We start from the raw sequence: 22,962 nt of genomic DNA, 5'->3' as shown, positions 1-22,962 counted from the left end.
CCCAGCCTGGCTCTCCTGTTTACTAGCTCTGACTCTAGCTGAGTTACTCAGCCTTTTCATGCCACAATTTTCTCATCTATAAAAAGGGCATTAAAAGTAGAATCTGTCTCAAAAAGTTGTTACAAGAAATAAACGTGTTTAAGTATATGAAGGGCGTGGGACAGGATTTGTCATCAAGCAAGTGCTATAGAGAGGTCTAGTATTTGTTTCCTTACTGTCAATACTAGGAAACCTTCCTCAATCATCCCTAATTCCTGCTTCTCTCTCCTCCTCCACCTTACCTCTTTTAGTGCTAACTATGCCACTGAATTTGGCACCTAATTATATGGCCTCACATTGTCTCAACAGGGGTCATGTGTGCCTGTGCATTGCTGACCTGTCTAGGGCAGGTGCCATGCCTCTCACTTCTTTTTGTCTTTGCACAGGCATCACATGAACAGAGATGGGCGGGGATGCAGGTGCGAGGACCTACGGGTCTGTGTCCCGCTCTGCCGCTGTCTCTGAGGTCAGTGAGAGGTCAGGGAGCTTGGGACCCAGCTGCCCTTAATTTGAGCTGCTCTCTATATTACCCAGAAGGTGCCTTGTCAAAATTTAGAGCAAACAGTTTTAGAAACTGTTAGCTAGCACCAGGGCCTTAAGGGCGGCGATGCTCGGCACTTCTCCTCTCCCCAGAGAGCCTCTGAGATCATCTCAGTAAAATTTAATGCCTGGAAGTCAATTAGAGTGGAGAATTCTCCTGTAATCAAAAGAGGCAGTGCTTTTATTGGAAAGGTACAAACAAGAGGGGAAGGATGGCAGCTGTGTGAGGCTCTGTAGAGCTAATGGCTTAGGCTGGGAAAGTTATTTTGACAGAGTCAGACCATATCTACCAGGCATGAAGACAAGGAAAGGGGCTGTGGAGTGGGCAGAGGGGGAAACAGGTTATAGGTGGCCTTCATGATTATCTTCAGAGTGTGCTGAAGCATTCCCAGAGCAGATTTACAGCTTCGCTTTCCTGGGTCATCCATCAGATCCATGAAGTGAGAAGAATTACTCTCCATCTCTCATTTTAGAGAGGAGGAATGGAACTTCAGAGGGGTTAACATGGCACTGGAGTTAACACCACAGCCTCTCTACTTTCAGACAGTAGACCTTGCTGAAGTGAGGAGTGTGGATGAGGAGGTGGGGGAGCCCTTCTCTCTCTAAGCACATTCCCCGAAACTGGCACCTTCTCAGTGCCTGCTAAGAGAATTCTGAAAAGCTGTTAGAAGAAGTCATGTGAAATTTATGACTTAAATATTAGTGGACGGATGCACGGGTTGTACGTGTCTGTTCCATTTATTGCTGCATAACAAATCATCCCAAAACTGACTGTCTTCCAAAAACCATTCTTTATATTCACAGATCTTGTGGGTCAGGAATTCAGGCAGGGCAACAATGAGGATGGCTTGTCTGCTCTATGATGTCTGGGGCCTCAGCTGGGAAGACATATAGCAGGGAGTCACTTGACAGCTGGAGGCTGGCATCTTCTCAGGGTCCAGTTGGCTGGACATCCAGGATTGCTCATCACATGGCTGGCAGCTGATGTTGGCTGTCAGCTGGGAGCTAAGCTGGGGCTGTTGACCAGAGCACCACATGTGTCTTCTCTAGCATGACAGTCTCAGGATATTTGGTACTCTTCTGTGGAGGCTGGCTTTCCTCAGAGTGAGCCTCCCAAGAGAACCAGGCAGACCTTTTATGACCTAGTATCTCTTCCACTCCAGTCTATTGGTCAAAGTAGTCACAGGCCTGCCCAGACTCAAGGGAAGGAACACAGACCCCACCTCCCACTAATGCTGAAGAATATGTAGCCATTGTTTTTAAAAACCACAGTGCTGTCTTACTCCTTTATGTCCTCACTCCTTTATGACCCCATTAATCCCTAATTACATAGGAGTTGTAGTTGAAGTCAGCAGGTGCTGGAATCCTACCCTGGCTTTGCCACTAACTAGCTGTGTGACCTTGGAAAAGTTACCTCACCCATCCAAATTTCTGTTTTCTCATTGATAAAAGTATTTATCACAAAATAAATAAACTTTTAGATATCTTTTGTCACGTATAAAATATATTAAAATTTTTTTATTGAAGTATAGTTGATTTACAATGTTGTGTTAATTTCTGCTATACAGCAAAGTGACTCAGTTATACACATATATACTTCTTTTTTATATCCTTTTCCATTATGGTTTATCCCAGGATATTAAATATAGTTCCCTGTGCTATGCAGTAGGACCTTGTTGTTTATCCATTCTATCAATATACGTAATAGTTTGCATCTACTAATCCCAAATTCCCCATCCGTCCCTCCCCTACCCCCTCCCTTGGCAACCACAAGTCTGTTCTCTATGTTTGTGTGTCTGTTTCTGTTTAGTAGATAGGTTTGTTTGTGCAAATATTTTAGATTCCATATATAAATGATATCATATGGTATTTGTTTTTCTCTTTCTGACTTACTTCACTCAGTATGATAATCTCTAGGTCCATCCATCTTGCTGCAAATGGCATTATTTCATTATTTTCTATGGCTGAGTAATATTCCATTGAATATATGTACCACATCTTCTTTATCCATTCATCTGTCACTGGACATTTACGTTGTTTCCATGTCTTGGCTATTGTGAATAGTGCTGCTATGAACATAGGGGTGCATGTATCTTTTTGTACAAAATATCTTTAAAATGTAGCTGTCCTGTACAGCTCTGAGCAGGATTATGATAAGGGATTGGAATATTACCAAGCTGCAGGCAGAACTCTTTTGTGGGGCCGAAGCTTGGTGACCTTGGAGGGAGAAATGGGAGAGGGCCTTGAGAATGATGGTGGGAGATGGAGAAGGGCTGGGCTGAAGTGAGAGGAGTGTGTGAGGACCACCCAAGACAGGAAGGGACTGGAGGGTGATCCAAGAGATCAGGTATGAGCTGTGGGGATACCACTGCTGCCCAAGACAGGAAGAGAACTCTAAGAAGGAGGGATGGGATAGGCCAGAAACATTGATGATGGAGACCACAGGACATGTCCCTGGACGGGGGTGAGGAGGATGGTGGTGGTGATGGGAAGATGAAATTTTCTAGGCTCAGAGAGTGAGAGACAGACAGTAAGACAAGGAAGAGTATTGTTCCTTCAGAGTCCTGTGTGGCTCTGCCCAGGGCTGGAGGGGACATGTAGGGAGACTGGCTGCATGAATGTCAATAGCAGGCATTGGGGCTGTGCAGTCACGGGAAGTAACAGGTAGGCAGTGCTGGCTTCACGTGTGTGCAACCCATGCAGTCACACAGGGCCCTCACTTAGGAGGGATCAAGCTTGGTTTAATGCTCTGCTGTCACCATTTTGAAATTCAGATATAAACACTTCTCTTTTACCATCTATTCCCTTGTTCTTACCACTGAGGTACCATATTAGAGCTAGGGTTCTTGGGTTGCAAGCAACAGAAACCAACTTTTTCCTATTTAAAATAGCAATTACGGTAACAATTAATGGAAAACTTACTATGTCCCTCTGTGAGGGACCCAGAAACTTTATTAGGAATAAGAGAATAGTTATCATCAAGACCAACACCATCTTAAAATAGAAGCTCACAAGGGAAAGCTAAACTATACTTTCCTAGTAGAATATGATAAGAACTTGACCAGAGCCTACTGTCTGCCCACATTGCCTTCCCTGTCTTGATATTCTGGAAATCCTCCAGGAAAATTGAAAACCCTCTTCCTATTTTCCAAGTTAGGACCTCCTCCTCCTTTTGGACTTCATAACCTTTTGCTCCTCTTGTCAGTCATTTCTGGTTCACTCTCATCATTACCAACCAATCCCTTTCCCTCTTATTTCCCATTTCTCCACCCTGCCAGAGAGCTCAGTAGTACAGCTTGGTGAAATCATAGAACGAGCACTGCCCTGGGGTCATAGTGTTTGGGTTCAAATCTTGGCTTTGATCTTTATTATCTGTATGACCTTGACAAAGATCTTTAACCTCTCTGAGCCTCATCTGTAAAAGGAGTGAACAGTGCTTAACAAGCTAGTGTGATAACTCAGTGTGATTTTAGATAGATGGATAGATAGATAGAGATACACATATATACATCAATATAGATATATAGGTATATACATGTATATATCAATATCTACATATACACACACTTAAATGTCAATATATAAACCAATAGTTGATGACATACAAATCACAATCTATAGTTTTCTTAATTAGCTATTCATTTGCCTATTTACCATATTCTTTCTGCAAAATTGCAAGCTCCATTAGGAAATAAAATTGGTCTGTCTTGCTGTTGTGCCATCCTCAATGCCTAGAACAGTTTCTGGAACATAGTAGGTATTCATTAAATATTTTTGTAAAAATAAATGTATGAGTTGTTAAAAAATAAAATAAAATAGCAATTATGGAAGACAGAGGTGGGGGTGGGTTCATTTGATTGAAGACAATGTTGAAGAGCCAAGAAGAGGCAGATAACAGGCAGCTGTGAACATACTGGTCTCCAGCTGGACGTAGCATCTGCCCGTCTGGAGGGACCTCAGTTGAAGAATGAGTAAACCCAACTTGGAGAATATGGTCTGAGAGAGCTCTTATTGAAAAGGACCTGCTGGTCATAGAGCAAGACTGCTCTGTGATTCCTCCTATGGCCTGGCAGTTGAGGAGGTGTCGCAGGTGGGGGGAAAGAGGGAGAGCTTGGAGAAGGATAACTGGTGTAGAAACCTTTCCAAAGTAATTGGACAAAAAAGAATTAAAAATGTGATGAACAGGACTTCATTTTACCCCATTCTCCTGGGAACAAATCAGTGAACCGATCATTATCTTCATCAGAGGCCCATTTAGTAAGAGAACATTTGAAAAAGCACATAGAACTGAAGGACTTGTAATCTGTAAGTTTATCTCTAAGTAATTTCTGTCTCTAACTTCCTGATGGGTAAAACACAAGACAAGCTTAGCTTAAGTCGAAAGTGGTTTTGTTTTTTAAATAGAGATAGATCGTTCTTTCAAGAAACCACTGGTGAGTCTTGATGGCCAAAGGACTAGAATCAGAAAATTTAGAGTCCTTAGCAACCCAAAGCGGTTCTTACTCTGTTTCTTACAACCGCCCTGTAAGGTAGGTGCTATTATTAACTCATAGGTGAGGAAACTGAGGCACAGAGAGGTTAAGTAATTACCTTGTCTTGCTCCTAGGATGGGCAGGTCCTCATTCGTCCTGATACAGTCCCTGGGGGTTTCAGAATGTCCTTGTTCATTCCTCCATTACTTCCTTTCTCCATTCAAGTGAGACTCAAGCTCCTGGCACAGGGGAGGGCAGGCTGCAGAGGGCCCGGTGTCCACTGAAACTCTATGTCATAAGGCACAGAAGTGCCCTTCCTCAGTCCCCAATATTCCTGCTTCTTAAGAGTCCTCAACTGGGGGAGCCCAATGTTCTATACCCTTTGTCTGAGGCCTGAATATTGATGAGTGACCTGACCACTCTGAGCAGGGTGACATGGAGCAAAGAACATCAACTCTCAGGGTAGAGGAGAAATCACTGAGACCATCTAATCCAGGGGCCACAGACCCACAGGCTGCAAGAGCCACTCAGGCACCATGAACAAAATAAGTGGGACAAGAAGAGTGTGAGGGCTACGGCTGATGGCCTCATCTTAGAACAGCCTGACTTCTACTCAGCTCTGGCTTATTCTGCTACGTTGGACTGGTGCCCAACATTGTCAGATTTTCTGATTTTTTAAGAGAAGCTAGGCATTTTTTTTTTCTCCTACCTCATGAGGTTATTGTAACAGTTGAAAGAAGTAACTCACCTAAAGTGCTTAGAACACACATGTGGCATTGGAGGAAGCTCTGAGTAAGTGCTGGTTGCTGTCATTATAGCATTTCACAGATGTGGAAACCACGGCCCAGAAGGGGCTTCCCAAGATCACAGCCATGTTACAGGCTAGCCCACGCTCCTGACCCGGTTTCCCCCTCCTGCCCCAACCCTTTCCTGGGCCATCCACTATCTTCACTGCATAGCATGACACATTTTAAGTAACCACATAATGCCTTGCCACAGTATTTCTGCTGATTCCCTACTTTTAAGGAAATCTCCTTCCCTTGATAAATGAAACCTTTCTTTAAGTTTGTTCCAGCAAAACAATCTGCAAGTTTCTTTCATCTGCCTTTAGGTTCACATAGGAGTAGCAGTTTTGAAGCAGCTCCCCGCCCTCTTTTATTAACTCCAAGGGCCTGTATTATACAAACTCAGACTTTTCCCTTTAAGTCAGGGGCTCACCTACTATTTACCCAGGGCCATTAAACCATTAAGAAAAATGATGTTTCGTGGGTCAGGACAATTTGTGCACTTTGTTGAGAGTGAAGCTAATTTCCTCTTGCTTGGTGAAAAATGTTTACTCTCATTAAAAGTTCCAGGAATTCTGCACCCTGAGCTGATCCAGGTGTGGTCCCAAAAGAGCAGGTAACAGGACTACCATTTCCTCCTGAACACTTGGCTTTTGAGCCCTAACAGCTCCAAACAGGGCCTGGTGTTGGCCTCAGTCTCTACTTTTGACTTATGCTTTTTCCCGTGGTTCTGAGTTAATGCCAACTCACTTTCCCTGTCAGATTAATCCCCCTCACTAGAAAGTCTGAGGTTGAATGGGGCCACTCTCTGTCCCTCCTGGTTTTTGAACTGGAATTCTCCCTGCGGATTGCCATGTTGCCTCCTTCTTTGTATTGGGATGGCCACCATGACACTTGACCTCAAAAATCTGTCAAAGTCAGATGGCCTGCTGCCCTTTCCAGAGGCCACAGATGAAGAGGGCAAAATGAGAAACTGAAGACCGATCTCTAAGGACACAACCACCGGGCTGCATCCAGGAGGCACTGGCTCCCCCTGGTTTTCAGTGTTACTACTTTTTCAGTCCTTCTCAGCTGACAGAGCTCTACTTCCTGTTGGAGCCAACTGTAAGCCATTTTGCAGGTCTGTTTTTCTGAATTCCTTCTTGGAAATGTAATTAAGGTGCAAGGGGAGACAGCTGCACTCTTTGCATTTGCCATCAGGTCAGGAAGTGACATTCCTGGATAATAAGAATTTCCATAATAGATGGAAAGTCCAACCCCAGAGAAGGCTTGTGGTTGATGAAATTAAGGTTTTTCCAAATGAGGACGATAAGGAGCCACGTAAAATAAACTGTGACCTTGGAAACTGTGACGTGTACCAACAGGTGTAGGCAGAAGGATGGAAGTCTACAGAGAGGATAGACAAAGGAAGACCAGCGATAAACCAATGTCAAGGTTTGTTCAGCTGCAGCCAAGGGAGTAAGGCACTGTGTCTGGTGTTCTGCTGTATCTCATCCTGGGTTTTAGGCAAACCAGTTCTCCACTGCATCAGAAATTTCAGGCTCTATATAGGTTTTGGTTATATAAAAAAAAAAATGTGTCTGCAATTACCTGATTCCCTTTGGCTTACTTCCACCCCTAGTGAGTAAACTTCTGGTTAATAATTTGGCTTCCCTGAAATTCTTTTTTTAATTTATTTTTTTTTGACTGCCTTGGGTCTTAGTTGTGGCACCGGGATCTTCGTCAAGGCATGTGGGATCTTTTGTTGCGGTGCGCAGGCATCTCTCTAGTTGTGGCAGCAGGTTTTCTCTTCTCTAGTTGTGGTGCATAGGCTCCAGAGTGCATGGGCTCTGTAGTTGCAGCGCCTGCGCCCTCTAGTTGAGGTGCGCAAGCTCAGTAGTTGTGGCTTGTGGGCTTAGTTGCCCCGCAGCATGTGGGATCTTAGTTCCCTGACCAGGGATCAAACCCACATCCCCTGCATTGGAAGGCGGATTCTTTACCACTGGACCACCAGGGAAGTCCCTGGCTTCCCAGAAATCCTGATGTTGGGAAGAGGCTTCCTGGGATGACTTCCATGACTATTTTGTTAAATAGATGAGATATTTCTGACCCATCAAAGCTGAGGACAAGATTCTGTGTCTGATTTGACCCTGCTAGACACAACCACCTACTGGAAACTTGAAAAGCTCCCAAGTCTCTCCTGGGTTCAGAGACACCCGAAGCCTCTCACATGTCTCTCCTTGTCCTCCTGCCTTTCCCATGGTGTTCAGTTTGTAGTCTCCATACTGCAGACTTGGAGAGGGAAGTGGCCTGCCTGGGCTCCTGCAGTGAGCGCATGTAGCAGCTGCGACTCCTAACTCCCGTTAATGACTGAGATCACAGTACACAGTTGCCTGCACTGGTTCTGGGTATTTTGCTGCACTGCTCACCCATTAACTTCCCTTCCTGAAAAGATGTTTTAAAAACCACTTTGCTTCTGGAATTGGGCTGTTGGCATGCTGCAGGCCTGGGTTAAATCTCAGTACAGATTTCTCGTTAAGGAAGTAGGCTGAGTGGTGAGGTTAGACCATGCTGAGGAGGATCTTAAATGTTTGCTGGGAAATTCTTGAAGAATTTTGTAGGGAATTGGGAGACTTCAGCTTTTTCAGCTAAGAGGCAACCTGCCCATATATGAATTTTTGACTGTGTAGAGAATTGATTAGAGAAGACCAGGACTGGAAGGGTCTATTATAATGGTACAGATGCCAGAGGATAAGAGTGGGATTAGCAATCGAGATGGAGAAACAAAGTTAGAAGAGATTTTGGAGGAACGCTATGCAGAATTGGCAAAGAAGTGTTTTATGAAGGGTGAAGTTTAAAAGGTTCATGGAAGGTCATTTAAAACTTTATTAGTTATATGTTTATTTTTACGTGTTGAAGTCCCTGCCTGCCATGGTCTCATGTGAATGACATGGCAGAGGTCTGCAGAAAATGGACATGGAAATGGCAGTGTCTGGAGGACTCATAAGGTTCAGAAAGCTCTGCTTCTCAAAACCTGTGAGCAGTATGCCCTGCTATGCCTTCATGGTCCCAGGAAGAAGTTCTGACCCCACTGGAGAAAGCTTGTAGTGTCTCCCATGCCTCATTATCAAACTGGGAACCCAGAAGTTGAGTAAGGAAGAGAAAAGTTACACCCACAAGGAGTTGCCGGACTTTACTATGTCTCAACAATCTAAGAATCATTCATTCACTCATTCATTCATCCACTCATTCACTCAGCGGATACCATTGAGTGCCTATAATGTATCAGGCACCATACTGGAAATTTAATGGTGAGCAAAACCAGGAGTGGTCATAGCCCTGGTGGAATTTAAAGAATCTAGAGGAAAAGACAGATGTTAATCGATCTCATAAACAAATAGAAAACTGCCCCTGAGATAAGTGCTAAGGAGAGACTTGCGGTGCTCTGAGGCCTGAGAGTGGGAGGATTTGGCACAATCAGGGACGTCTGTGAAGTATTCCCAAGGAAATATCTTACACTGATATTTGAAAGGCTGGAAGGAGTTTAAGTGCGCTAAGAGTGTGGTGGGGAAGAGGGTTCTGGGGTGCAGGGGGGGACAGCATGTGCAAATACCCTGTAGCTTCAGGAGGCATGGAGAGCACTAAGGACAGGAAAGGAAGCTGTTGTGGCCAGGGGAAGAAAGCGACAGGAGGCTGCAGGGGGCAAGGCCAGACCATGCCAGGTCTGTGAGCCATGGTAAGGGGCTTGTCTTTATCATTGCTTATCATGCTTAAAGCCTAATCACATCATGTTGTCTTCGCTATATTGCTTTTTTTAGGATTATTTTCTATTTACGGCAAGTATTATTAATTTTTAATGTGTCATAGTGACTTATAGATTATTTTATAAAAATATATTTAAGATTAAAAATTGACTTGATTTAAATAAAAATAGTAATAGTCATACAGGTGGTAAGCAGAACTGTCAAGAATTGCAAACATGATGTGGAGTCAACTCTCATGGAAGGAGTGTTGGTGCTGATCACCAGTCTAGTTACCATCCATCACCATGCAATTGACCCCTTTCACTTATTATACCCCTTCCTCTCAGGTAACCACTAATCTGTTCTCTATATCTATGAGTTTGGTTTTGTTTTATTTTGTTTGTTTATTTTGTTTTGTTTTTGTTTTGTTTTAGATTCCACATGTGAATGAAATCATACGGTATTTGTCTTTCTCCATCTGACTTATTTCACTTAGCATCATACCTTCAAGTTCCATTCATGTTGTCGCAAATGGCAGGATCTCATTCTTTTTTTATGGCTGAGAAATATTCCATTGTGTGTGTGTGTATATATATATATATATAAAGAATGGAGATTGTTGGACACTATGCAAAGTGAAATAAGCCAGTCACAAAAAGACAAATACTTTATGCTTCCATTTATATGAGATACCTATGAGTAGTGAATTCAGAGAGAAAAAGTGGAATGGTGGTTGCCAGGGGCCGGGGGAAGGGAAGAATAGCCAGTTAATGGGTGCAGAATTTCAGTTTTGCACAATGAAAAGAGTTCGGAGATTGGTCTCACAACAATGTGAACACTTAACAGTGTTGAACTGTATGCTTAGAAGATGGTACATTTTTATTTACAATAACCAAGATACGGAAATAACCTAAGTGCTCATTTAATTGGACTTACAATAGGCTTTCTTAATCTATCCTCCATGTCTCTTAACCCCGCTTACTTGTTTTGCATCATTTTGTGTTCTTTTGCTGCACTTTGGTTTAATTTCTTTATATTTATCTTCCAGTTTTAAAATTTTCTCTGCCTGTGTGTCTACTCTGCTGTATAACTTGCATACTACATTTCTACTTGCAGTTGCTAAATATTTTAATTTGTGGACATTCTGTTTGTTTCATTTTAAAATTTGCCAAGATCATTCTTTATAGTTTCTTGTTTCCTCACATTTTTTCTGTTAGTTCTTAAATTTTCTGTCTGATAATTCTAGTACCTAAAATCTTTGTGTTGTCCATTGCTTTGACTGGCTCTCACTGATGGTGACTTATTTCTTTCTATGTTTTGTGAGTTGGATTGTGAACTGCTAATTTTTATTAAAACCTTACTTGTGGGAATTGCTTGAAGCCTGAATCAGAGTGGAATTTCTCCAGAAAGGATTTGTATCTGTTTCTGCTAGCCTCCTTCTAGAGGCAGTTTTATTTCTTGTTCACCTTACTTTGTGGGTGTAGCCCTTAGATGCTCCAGTTTTACACAGTGGACTCCTCTTACATATTCCACTTTAGGGGCCCCCAGACTTTCTCTCCTGCTCCATACTCTGTGTTGCCATCTAAACAGCAGCATAAGGGCTTGAGGGCGTGGCAGAGGTCCTTTAGGTAAAAGATAGTTCTAACACTCTTTCATCCAAGGGTTTCTGTTTTCTCTTTTATCTCTAGAGTCCTCAGAGCTTTTTAAATATTTTAATTTTTCATCTTTTAATATTTTATCCAGTATTTTAATTGTTTCAATTGCAAAATTATTTAGGGTATTTAGCTCTCCATGTCAGTCCAGGGTCCTCTTTAAGCTTCACATTTTCTTTATATAAAAACCATTATCTCATATTCCTTTCTTTGTTACTGTTTTGATTTTGCGATATGTGTATATATGTGTGTGTGTGTATAAATATAAATATATATATATATATATATATATCTATCTTCAGTTCTGACTCCTGACTTCAAGTAGAACCTATGAGCCTCTAATTAACAGACTTGTGAAAAAGTTTTTTTCTCTTGAGATTACATTTATTTATACAAAAGTTTCATGGAGAGGAATATAGCAATTAATTTTTTCTTGTGATAAAACTGAAGGTTGAGAATAGTGTTTAAAAATAAAATTAAATATAAATTTAAATTAGGAAAAGGAACATGGTCTTCAAACTTATACCTGTGCTATAACTCTGTTTTTCTATGTCTGTAATCATAAGAATATCTTTTGCTAATGTTTGTTAAATTGTCCTGTAGGCATGTGGATTTCCACATTTGAATGTTGTCTGCCATTATCCTGTAACTATAACTCTCTAGGCCTTGCTGATAATTGTCATATAAGCACTACTTGTGAAATCCTGGTCTATAACAGTTCTATATGTTTCTAAATTTCTCTTTTTGATGATGGTGTTATCAGGCTCACTTTGTCTGCCTCTTCTCCCTTTCACCGTGGAATTATTAATTTATTCCCAGACTCTAACACATTCTTTGTCTTAAGTGTTAGAAAGATTTTTTTTTTCTATGCAGCCCACAATGAGTTCAATATGCTTGTATTTGCACTCCCAACTGACTGAAGGTAGAAGCTGTGTCTTACTCATTTCTGTGTCTAAGTGGTTTATAGTTTAGGAGGAACTCAGGATATAATGAATAGAATAGAAACATAAGAAGAAAAAAAAGCATCAGAATCCAAGTTTTTGAATAGCAGTTAATCTGCTATTGAGGCCACCTGGCTTTCTTCAGGTTGCGAGACGTCTGAGTGGGGTCCAGCAGGGGCAGGGTTGGTGTTCAGAACCTGCCACTCAGCCCAGCCCTCTGATTCTGTCTCTCTTAGGCCACCTGGCTGCCAACAGCTCCAGCTAAAGGAGCACCAGAGTGCGGGTAATGGGACCCAGCCGCCACGGGAGGCTAGAGTGGGAGGTTGGCCCAGTACTTGTCATCTCTGCATGATGGCTCTGTGGTCCTGGAGAAGCTACAAGCCTGAGACTGCTCCCACCTCCCCTCCCCATTCAGGGAGGCCCAGCATTTTGTTCCCTCCAATTAACTGTGCATAACAACAAGGAGTGAAACCAAGTGATTTAAGTAATAATTTATCATATTCAGTTCACCATTAACAGCCGTCTAGTGTTTCCTTTGCCCTTTTAAATGAGTCTTTGTTCTGATGCTCAGCTCTTTTGTGTATTCCATAAGCTTTTAATGCATGCCTTCCCTCCCTCCCTCCCTCCCTCCCTCCTCCTGCCTTCCTTGAGCTTTGAAGCACTAGTGTATTTCTAGAAGCAGCTGAGCCACCTCTCATCTAGCATCCTTGTCCCATTTAATAGGGAACTTGAGTGTTAGTTTATGAGCATGAACTCTCGGCTCCATGCTGAGAAATGCAAGGGAAAAGGATACAGTCTTTACTCTGGACCAGCTTTCAACCTAACTGGGGGGATGAGGCTCATCCAACATGAAGCCGTCAGAGGAGGAAGGAGAGGACCGTATTTGTCAGTATCAGCAAAGTTCGGCCTTGCTGTGAGGAAAGCTCCCTGGAGGAAAGGACTGAAACCAGTTCTGAATGTTGGTGTGGATCTGGGGAGGAAGTAGAGGAGAGGGCAGCTCACGCAAGGGCCTAGTGGGAGCACAAGTGTGGATTTGGGCAAATCTGGCGTGAGGGCAGGTGAGGTAAAGTCAGGGAAGTGAACCTTAACCAGGGTAGCACTGATTAAGGGAGCCTTTTGTCTGCCTGCTTGCTAGTTTGTCTCACCTATGGGATCAGCTGGCCTATGAGCCTCCTTTTCTTAACCCCATGGTTTCTGGGGTGTGGAGAGCCCAAACTTACAGAGGAAGTCAGGCAGTTTTAGGTTTTCTTAGTTTATTTACTTTCACAGCTGTATTCTAGTGGGCTCTGTGTGTGTGTGTGTGTGTGTGTGTGTGTGTGTGTGATCAGGTATGTGTGAATGCACACCTTGGCTCTCAGGGACTCTCATCAGACAGTTATGTTTCTGGATTTGGCACTGGGGTGGTAATAACTGAACTGGGGCAGCAGGGGCCATAGCTTTGAGTCACTGAGGCTGTGAGACCCTGGGCCCCTGAAGAGGCCCTGATAGCAGATCTGTCCCTACCTCAGGCCTGTTGGGCTCCCTGATGGTGGAGGACGGGCCTAAGCATGGGGAGACAGGGAAGCCTGGACCTTCGGAGGAGCTGAAGGAGCGCCTACACAGGTCCGTCCTCTTGAGCAAGGTCCCGGGGCTCTGGGGTCACATTGAGGGTCCCATAGTCAGGGTGTGCCAACAACCCAGTGCACTGTTCCCTACTCAGAAGGAGACACCATGCTGGGGGAGGGGGTCTCACTGGCCTTCCAAGGAGCCAAGGTGCTAACAGACTGGACTGCCCAGGGCACAGATCATCCTGGAGAGTGAGCTGAGGAGGGAGACGATGTGGAGGGACCCCATAGTCTGACTCTCCAGCCATCTAGGAGCCTGTATTCATATGCTCACTTCAGGGTGTCTCTTGGCTAAAATGTCTTAAAATTGAGGCCTCAGGGGGGGGAAAAATACATTAACTAAGATTTCTTTTCAATTTCTGAAATTAAATATAAGTTGAGAGCAAGCAAAATAAGTCAACATTACCTTTAATTCCAAACTATGGCAATCCAATGATGTGGAGACCTACTTCTTTACTCAGATGTCTTTTGGGAAGAGCATATTATTTATTTGAAAGAAATACTCAGAGAAATTGCTTGAGGTGGAGGGTAAGACCCCAGGGGCATGCACGTAAAAAAATACATGGGGCATCCTTGAAACTGTTATACTCAAGGCATCAAAAGAAATTTGCCTCATTCCTGAGAGGAAAGTTGGTAGGAAATTTAGGTGAATAGAAAGAACTGAGGGTCCAGTGGAGTTGGGGAAAGCCAAGAGAGATCCTCCAGGGCCAGAAGTGAGGGGCAACAGGATTGGATACAGGTGACAGCAGAGGGACAGGCAACTAACATCTGTGCAACAATAAAAGGACACATTCTTTTAATGGCAACAGATGGCCACAGGGTCAAGCATGCCTGGGGGTTTTGGTTGGGCCACCTTATACAGAAGTAGCCGGGGAGGTTCTGTGCTCAGGATTTTAGAGAGAGAACCGAGTCTCATCCACTTTAGGTTTTGACATGAAACAATTAACCCGAGGCCACATGGTGAACTGAGGAGGAAGGTCTTCCGATTTCTCCTGTGACACTCAGTTATTCTATTTCTGAACTTAAACCTCAGTTAGCAGATACTGTCTCTGTTCTATGTACACTCATTTCCAGATGCCTTTAAATTTGCTCTAGAAATACCAACATCCTCTTTCTGCCTAGTCAGGAAAGAGCAGAAAAAGAAAGCTGAAATGTCATCTCGAACACTGACTGCAGCCCCTGGACCACCTTCGGCCTCCAGGGGATGGTGGGAAGGGGGCGGGGGGCGGGGGGGAAGGATGGGAAGCGGGGGAGGTCAGGAAGGCAGCTTCACAGACAGGTCAGATGTGTTTCTTCCTGTTGCTGCAGCTCAACTCCCTTCCTTTGCGTTCCCCAAGGACTGACTGTGCAGATATCTGATGTCACGCAGGCCACTGAGTTTTTGCTGAAAGCCTAGACCCGTTCTTCCCTTTACAAGCTTGGTGGTGCTGCCCCTTTAAGACTTTTCCTTGGCTTTACCTCTTCCCTTCGTCCCTAACAAGCCCAAGACCAAACCGAGAAGAACGAAGCCAGGGTAAATTGAGAAAAAATATTTGAAACCTATTAAGTGTGGCTAAGTTTATCAAGTTTATTGCAATTCTTAAGTTAATTATATCCTTTTTGACTTCCAGCCAGTCCCTCACTGGGCTTCCATATAGACTTGGCCACCTATCCCAGCCTCAGGCTGGCGGCATGCCTATCTGTCTGCCTCATTCCTTCCCTCCCTCCTTCCCACCACCTCTTCCCCCCTCCCTCCTGCACAATTAAGTAGCAATCCTCTGTAGCTACTACCTCCTGGAGCTTAAATGTGGTCAGGGCTGTAGTGTGTATAAAGAATTTGAAGTGTGTGTGTATTTGTATCCCTGTGAGGGGCAGGGACATGGTAGATAGTGGAAGATCACGTATATAAACATTTTCTCTTACCTCAGCCACAAACATTTATTTTAGCTTGTACCTTACAAAGTGTTATCCCCTGGTCATTTAAATCTCATGAATCCTTTGTACAAGTAGGTGTTATCACTGTACATCCAGGTGTTTATGGATGAAGAAACTGAGGCTCAGAGAAATTTTACAAAGGGATTGATCGCACAGCTATTAGGTGGCAGAACAAGATGGGATTCAAGACCAGGTGTTCAGTTCTAAGTTGTGTGTGTGTGTGTGTGTGTGTGTGTGTGTGTGTGTGTGTGTGTTTCCTCTCTACACTACACTGGTTCTCAAATAACAATAGAGTTGTACCTTTGTATAACATTTAAGAGTACAAAAGGAAGTTCATTCATATTGCCTTATTTAATCATTAAAACATTATGATGTTGGTGCTGTCCCCATTTGGGGGTTCTTTAGGAGTTCTCCTCCCGGATCTATCCCCAGGTTGGCATTGGGAGCTCCCTGACCTCTAGCTTCCTGATCCTCTGTTTATTGGTTTAGAGTCAGGCCCCCAAGCCAGGTGAGGTCACTCAGCCCCTTCCCCGGGAATTTTGAGAATGAAAAAGGTCAGCATGTAAACACAGTGGTTGAGAGTGCCCATTTTCTGTCAGGTCATCTAGGACCAGAGAAAGCCAGTGTACAGTAAGACAGGAGAGCAAAGAGGCTGGGGAACAGCAACAGAACCAAGAGATGAGGAGAGGCAGAACTTCCTGAACGTCCTGCAGGTCTTCAATCTTTGGTTCTATTCCATGAGAGTCAGCAGCTTCTCTTCCCTTGGATTCTGTATGACACTCCTGTTCCCTGCCAATAAAATCTTTTTTGCTTATACTGTATACTAGGGTTAGGATTTTCTTACTTGCAACCGAAAGAATCCTGAGAAATACATATCAGAAAATGGAAGCAGTGAACTAAGTGCTAAATATAGGTACAAGAAGTGAACGATAGGAGTTAGAGGATGGAGCAGTTTTTGCTGTTGTGTTGCAGGAGATCTCATGAGCTGGGCTTTGAAGCCTTGCTCACAACCTACATGTATGTAACCATTTGGCAAACCCTGTGGAGGGGGAAGAAGAATACACAGGAACCATCTTTTAGGAAGTTTCCGAGCATAACAGATGCTTTCGGTACTCCTGACACATTCCGTCAGACTACCTCTGATTTCAGCTAAAGCTGTGCTGGACAGCTCTTGTGTACTAACAGCATCCCACCGCAAGGGTCTGTCTTGCTTCTCTTGGCTTTTCTGTCTCAGTGCTTTCTCCAAAGCCACGGGAGCTCTCTTAGCCCATGAGCAAGCATAGCCCAGAGATTTGGAGGATGGAGAGAAGTTACTCCCAACTGAGATTGGAGGATCTGCTTCCAAGATGGCTTACTCTCATGGCTGATAAGTTGGTGCCAGCTCTTGGCAAGAGGCCTCCGTTCCTCCCCATGCAGAATCTCCCCAGGGCTGATTGAGTGTCCTCACAGCACAGTGGCTAGCTCTCTCCAGAGGGGCAATCCAGGGAGAAGGCATGTTGCCTTTTGTGACCAAGCCTCAGAAATTACACACTGTCACTTCTGCAATATCATGTTGGTTATACCTGTTCAATTTGGGATAGGACCACGCAAGAACATGAATACTGTATCAGAGGTAAGGGTCACTGGGGCTATTTTAGAGGCTGATTACCATAATGCCCCTGTGGACAACCCTCAGGCAATAGGGGATGTAAGCTAGAGGACAAATGCCCAGCTTCCTAATTCTGAAGTAAATTCTGCATAGCTCCTCAGAAGCTCCCCAGAGAGGCTGAGCCCCAGTCTGCCATATCTGTAATCATCTGAAGTGCACACCCTTTGTTGGCCTCTTCTCCTTCTTAGCTTTCTATTCCTCTCTCCCTCACTCCTGTTTCCTGTGATTCACCTCCCAAACAAACTCTTTCACTGAAGTACTTGTCTAATGCTTTTGGAGGAACCTAAACCAAAACACAAAGGTAGTATGTAAAATAATTTCGTTTGTTTTAATATTTATTTATTTGGTTGCACCAGGTCTCAGTTGTGGCATGTGGGCTCCTTAGTTGCAGCAGGAGGGCTCCTTACTTGTGGCATGTGAACTCCCAGTTGCGGCATGCATGTGGGATCTAGTTCCCTGACCAGGGATTGAACCCGGGCCTCCTGCACTGGGAGCACCGAGCCTTACAAACTGGGCCAGCAGGAAAGTCCCTCGCTAGGTCTATTTTTATACACAGGAATATCAGGCTTGCTTATTCCCACAAGCCCTCAAAAAATGGAAGCAACAGTCATACTTGTCCCTCTCCACATGAATCTTTAGTAAAAGGCAAAAGATTCATTTGATTATGAATTATGAAAGTACGAGTATAGATTAAAATAGTTTTGAAATGGTGTGGAGCTGATCACGAAGGTATGTGATATACTGCGCTGTTGGAATATTGATGGTTAACCATGTAGAGGAAGCTCACAGAGGGATAGCATGGTCATGAAAGCTTTGTGGAAGCATCAGGAATTGAGAGATGGAGGGATTGGGGGAAGGGGCAAGAAGAAAGGCAAGAGGAAGGCAGCTTTAGCAATACCTGTACCTCTGTATATACCTATACCTCTGTACTGAGCGAGGCAGGGAACAGAGAAGAGGGATGTGGCTGGGAGAGGAGTGGTCAGTGCGTGGGACAGTCTACCAGGAAGGGGCTGGGGCAGACTGTCCGTTGGGAAGGCCATTGTGACAGTCCAGTGAGAGGTTAGAAGGGCTTGTACATCTGGAAATGAAGGATGGAAGTGAAGAGCAAGATCTTACAGAGCGGGACACGCCAGGGCTTCCTTCCCAGAACCAGACAGACAGGATTGAGGAGCCTGCATTGGGTTTCAGAAAGGACTGTGAGGTTAGCAGTTCTTTTATTCATTCATAAATAATTATTAAACACTTATTAAATATGTACTCTTTTAAGCATAGGGCCATAGCAGTGAACAAGATCATGAAACTGTGTCCTCAACAAGCATGTTTTCTGTAAGGAACTATCTAGGAACCTCCCTTAGGATCCTAAAGGCAAGTGCATGCTAGGAAATGGATTCTGGACTTCCTCAGAGCTGTGTCCTCAGCATCAGTCACAGCTAGTTCTCCTTGGTTTGCTCATTCCAAGTTTCCCCACAAAATGTCCTGTTCCCTTTGGCTGCTCTCACCTTCTGCTGTGGTGTACATCACACCTTCAGCATCACTCATTAACATCTGTTCATTTGCATGGATGTCTGATTGTCAGTGTGATTACAGCCATGGTGCCTATTAGGGAAACAGGACTTGGTGGTTATTCATAAAATAATCAGAAGCCTAAGACAGTGCTAGTGCCATGCCTGTGACTCAATACAAGTTCAAGTTCATACTCATCAGTATCCAAGTGGTATGCAAGGCCATGCAAATCATCCCTTCATCTTAGCCTCCTCCTCTTCTATCCCCATGGAACCACTTGAGATTCTCTACACATGTCCTATCCTTCCAGGCCTGTGTGTCCTGGCTCATGCTTTTCCTGGAAAGCCCTACTTTCTCACATAGAGTTCTTACTCATTTTCTGAGCCTCAGCTCAAATCCCATCTCTTCTTGGAATGAGTTGCTCTCTGCTCTATGCTGCAAAGGCCTCTGTTTGCATCTTGCTTGCAGCCCCTTGATGCTCCCTTTCTTGTTTTATAGTTCTTTGGACAGATTTCTTTCTCATAAAGAGACTGCAGGCTGCTCAAGGGCCCAGGTCTTATTTTGGTATTTCCAGGTGCTCTGCAATAGTGGAGATTCAGTGTCATCTTTGCTAAATCAACAAGTGGAAGGCGTGGCTGCTGCTAAAGCTGATGCACCACCTTGACCACTGATGCTGAAACTGATCAGCTTATCAGATGGTGGGACTGAGACTGGCAAGGTCTTGCTGCCTGCTAGCACTTGAGGGAGGTGACGATGCTATATGGCTCGAGGGATGCAAATGTGGGTGCTCTGGCATTGGCATCTTACATTATGAAGTCCCAGCACAGGTGCTCTGCTCCATTTTTCAGACGCGTGTTTGCCTTCCCTAAGTTCTCCACAAGAGACGTGAATCTAGGGAAAGTCCTGAATGCAAGCCCCATAGTGCTCAGGCGGCCTGCGTTTCTCTTACTCTTAGTCACTTAAGTCCTTACATTTGGAATCATTTTCACTTCCTTGAAGATGGAGCTAGAAAGATTCTTTGAAACTTCAGATTGGGAAGTCTGAATCTGACTTAATAGCTTAGGAAAATAATATTTGCAAAGAGTTTATATTAAAAAAGGCCAAGGCCTCTTAAGATAATGGATTTAGAGGCCTCCTTTACCTCTTCAAATGCACACGTTTTTATCCACGTAAAAAATGCTTATTAACTCTAAGCACTTCTTTTATTCTTTGATCTTCTTTTATTCTGAGAGTCACCCTAAAATCAAACAAGGGTTTAGAATTTCTGATCACTGCCTTAAAAAGTCGGGTCATATACACTGTGCCAGGCCTGGTACTAATCCCATCCCATGTCTGTGATTTCCTCCTCTCCATGGGGTCTAGGTGTTGAGTCAGTAGAGGTAGAAAAGCAACCAGGCCTTTTCTCTCTTAAATTAAGATACTTATATCTAGTGTTTGCAAAGTGTTTTCACAGCGATTATCACATTTGCTTCCTAAGACTAAGGAGATTTGGAAGATTATCCCATTTTATAGGGAGAAAATAAGGGCTCAGAGAAATGGAGTGATCCATCCAATATCACACAGCTTAGAGTGGTAGAGCCCAGTTCTTTTGACCAGTATTCAATGCCCCTTCTGGCAGGACCCAAATCTGCCTGTGATTCCAATCCAGCACTCCTTTCAACACCTACTTCCTACTTCATGCTTCCTTATAAACACACATCTTGTATCCTTTACCTCAGTTGGCTGTCAGCCGGCCTCTGTAAGGTGGCAATGGCTGAAAATAGCTTATGGTATGACATTGCCCAGCAAGATTGCATTTTTCCCCAAGAATTAACAAAACAGAAGCCTACATGGGAGAGTTTGGGTTTGGTGACAGGTCCATTGTGGGGTTGCTTTGGTAGCCAAGGGGTCTTCTTGGTGTCCCTTATGACAAACATATAAGCAAGCATGTATTTTCATAGGTCTGAACCCCAGTGTTGATGGCACAAGAGAAGAGAAAGAAGGAGGAGCTGAATGGGTGTCTTGTGAACAGTTTCACGTTGTGGAACTTGGTAGGTCCTGGGGGATGAGACCTTAGAGCCCCCAAGTTAGTTGGCCTGCAGGCTAAGCTGAATGCAGAAACAGCATGGCTTTTCAGATAGACTTTTCTGTATTTTCTCACCCACTTGGATGAGGCCAAAGAAAAAAACAACCTGTTTCTTTATTAATGATGCTTTCTGCAGAGTTAGATTAAGCACTGATTAAAGGCAGATGCTTCCAAAGTATAAATGTAAGTACCATCTCAGTCACTCTCCGGTTACAGGGTTTCCTACACGATTCTTTAAAATCACTTTGGCTCTCTTCCCATTTCCCTTCCTCTATGCTCTCCACCCAGCTTTGGAGCTGCCCCTCCCAGAAAGGCTTCAATTGCCAGGAGCAGGAGCTTGGACTCTGCGAGAGACTTGCTCTGTGGAGAGCTTCAAGAGGTACCACAGGGGCTGCTGCCTGGAGCCACCTTACCAGGAGGCAGGTAAGTCCTCTGGGCTGGGGGCAGCCCTGTTCTTCTGTCCTTTCAGGGCTGGACCTGCCACTATGGAACTTGCTCTGTTTTTTTCATCAGGACAGAGTACAGGCCTTTTGTAACCTTTTCCTGCTCAAATCAGAGGCAGAGACCAGGTATAGGATACATGGCTCAGGTGATGGGGTCCATCAGGTGGTTCTCCTCCTTTCAAATGCTCTGAGAGAGCATGAGGGCATGGGGACAGGAGATGGCTGGCTGGCTGGCCTGGTAGGTGCTTGCAACCCTGGACTTTGTGTCAGGAATTGGACTTTTCTAGAAATGATGTGCTCAAGTCTTGTGTCTATCTGAGGCTATGGTGCAAATCCTCCAGATATTTTCTGAATTCCCTGTGGCCAATGAACTTAATCAGAAATTGATGTACATGAAGGGTTTTGTTTTTGTTTTGTTTTTGTTTTTTGCTGAAGAGCTAGCAACTTAATCTTGGGATTGGCTTTGGACTGAGATCAAACTGTGTTAAAGTCTGTTCAAGTTCGCTTTCTTTCTGATTTTCTTATGGGATTTATGAAGGAGGAAGAATATATATTCTTGTAATCCACATTAACGTACATAGCTTATGAATCACCAAAGTTAGGAACTTGTTATGCAGACCACCACCCAAAATGGGTGAAGGGGCATCCTGTAGGATATATCCACCATTGGGTTGTCTGGCTTGGATGAGTGGGAGGGTGTCATGGTGGGACCAGTGGAATGCCTGTGGGAGTGACATGAATGGAGCGGTGGTGGTGAGGCTGATGTCCAGGGAAGAATGTCACTCACAGTGAGGGTGCCGTCGACCCAGTGCAGCCCAGCTGGAAGCTGTGTGGCTTTCTCCTCCTGACTCCCTTCTCTCAGGAAGGGGTGTCTTAGTTTGAGTATGAAGAACTAGGCAGGTAGGTGGAATTGCATGGTAGTGACTGTTTGGGACTGAGATTCTCCAGCACTTATGGGATCATAGGCAAGTGTCTCCATTTCTCTAAGCCCTAATGTTTTCTTCTGTAAAATGTGGATGATATAATAATATCTACGCTGTAGCTCTCTTGGGAAATTATGAGAGATAATCCATTTAAAGTGTTTGACAGTGCTTAGCCTATGGCTCAGAACTCTTATTAACCTCAGTATGGGCCTTTGGCATTTTAGGTTGTGTGGACCAGATCCATGCCAAAAGGTTCTGGTTGTGCAGCTGCAATCCTTTTGTGACTTCCCCTTACTGGTTAGGGTAAAGTTTAAGGGTCAGGTTGTCCAGTTTGGCTCCTTACCTGGAGAGAAAGTTAGAGAGAAACACTAGTCAAAGGAAGATGTAAGGTTAAAATCTCTGCCTCTTAGGAGAAGAATTCACCAGACGAATATTTCCTTTCAGAAATCCCCCAAGGATAATATTTATCTCATGAGGTTGCTCTGAGGATTAAATGAGATAATAATTTTGCCTGGAACAAGGTAGACATCCTTAAATGATATCTATCATTGTGAAAATGTTTGTGATATGTTAATTGAAAAGTTCATAGGGTAAAATTGCATACCCATCATAATGACAGCTATGTAAATATATCCACAGAAAGACTGTGGAAAAGAAATACACCAAAATGTTAAAATTTGCATGTGTTAGGTGGCTTTGGTGAGTGATCAT

The 22,962-nt window shown here is 43.9% G+C and overlaps 1 protein-coding gene across 1 annotated transcript in view; it reads left to right on the top strand.

Moving 5' to 3' along the window:
• SCN11A (sodium voltage-gated channel alpha subunit 11) overlaps positions 1–22,962 on the top strand; it is a gene marked incomplete at its 3' end in the record, with an annotated part of 126,098 nt that overhangs the window by 27,826 nt on the left and 75,310 nt on the right. The window contains exon 2 of the mRNA XM_082848755.1: positions 21,174–21,308. The remainder of the gene's footprint in view (positions 1–21,173; positions 21,309–22,962) is intronic.

Source organism: Leucopleurus acutus (assembly GCF_964270905.1).
Source record: "Leucopleurus acutus genome assembly, chromosome: 10".
Taxonomy (NCBI): Eukaryota; Metazoa; Chordata; class Mammalia; order Artiodactyla; family Delphinidae; genus Leucopleurus; species Leucopleurus acutus.
Note: the sequence above shows the minus strand (reverse complement) of the source record. Positions and strands in the feature narration are given on the sequence as shown.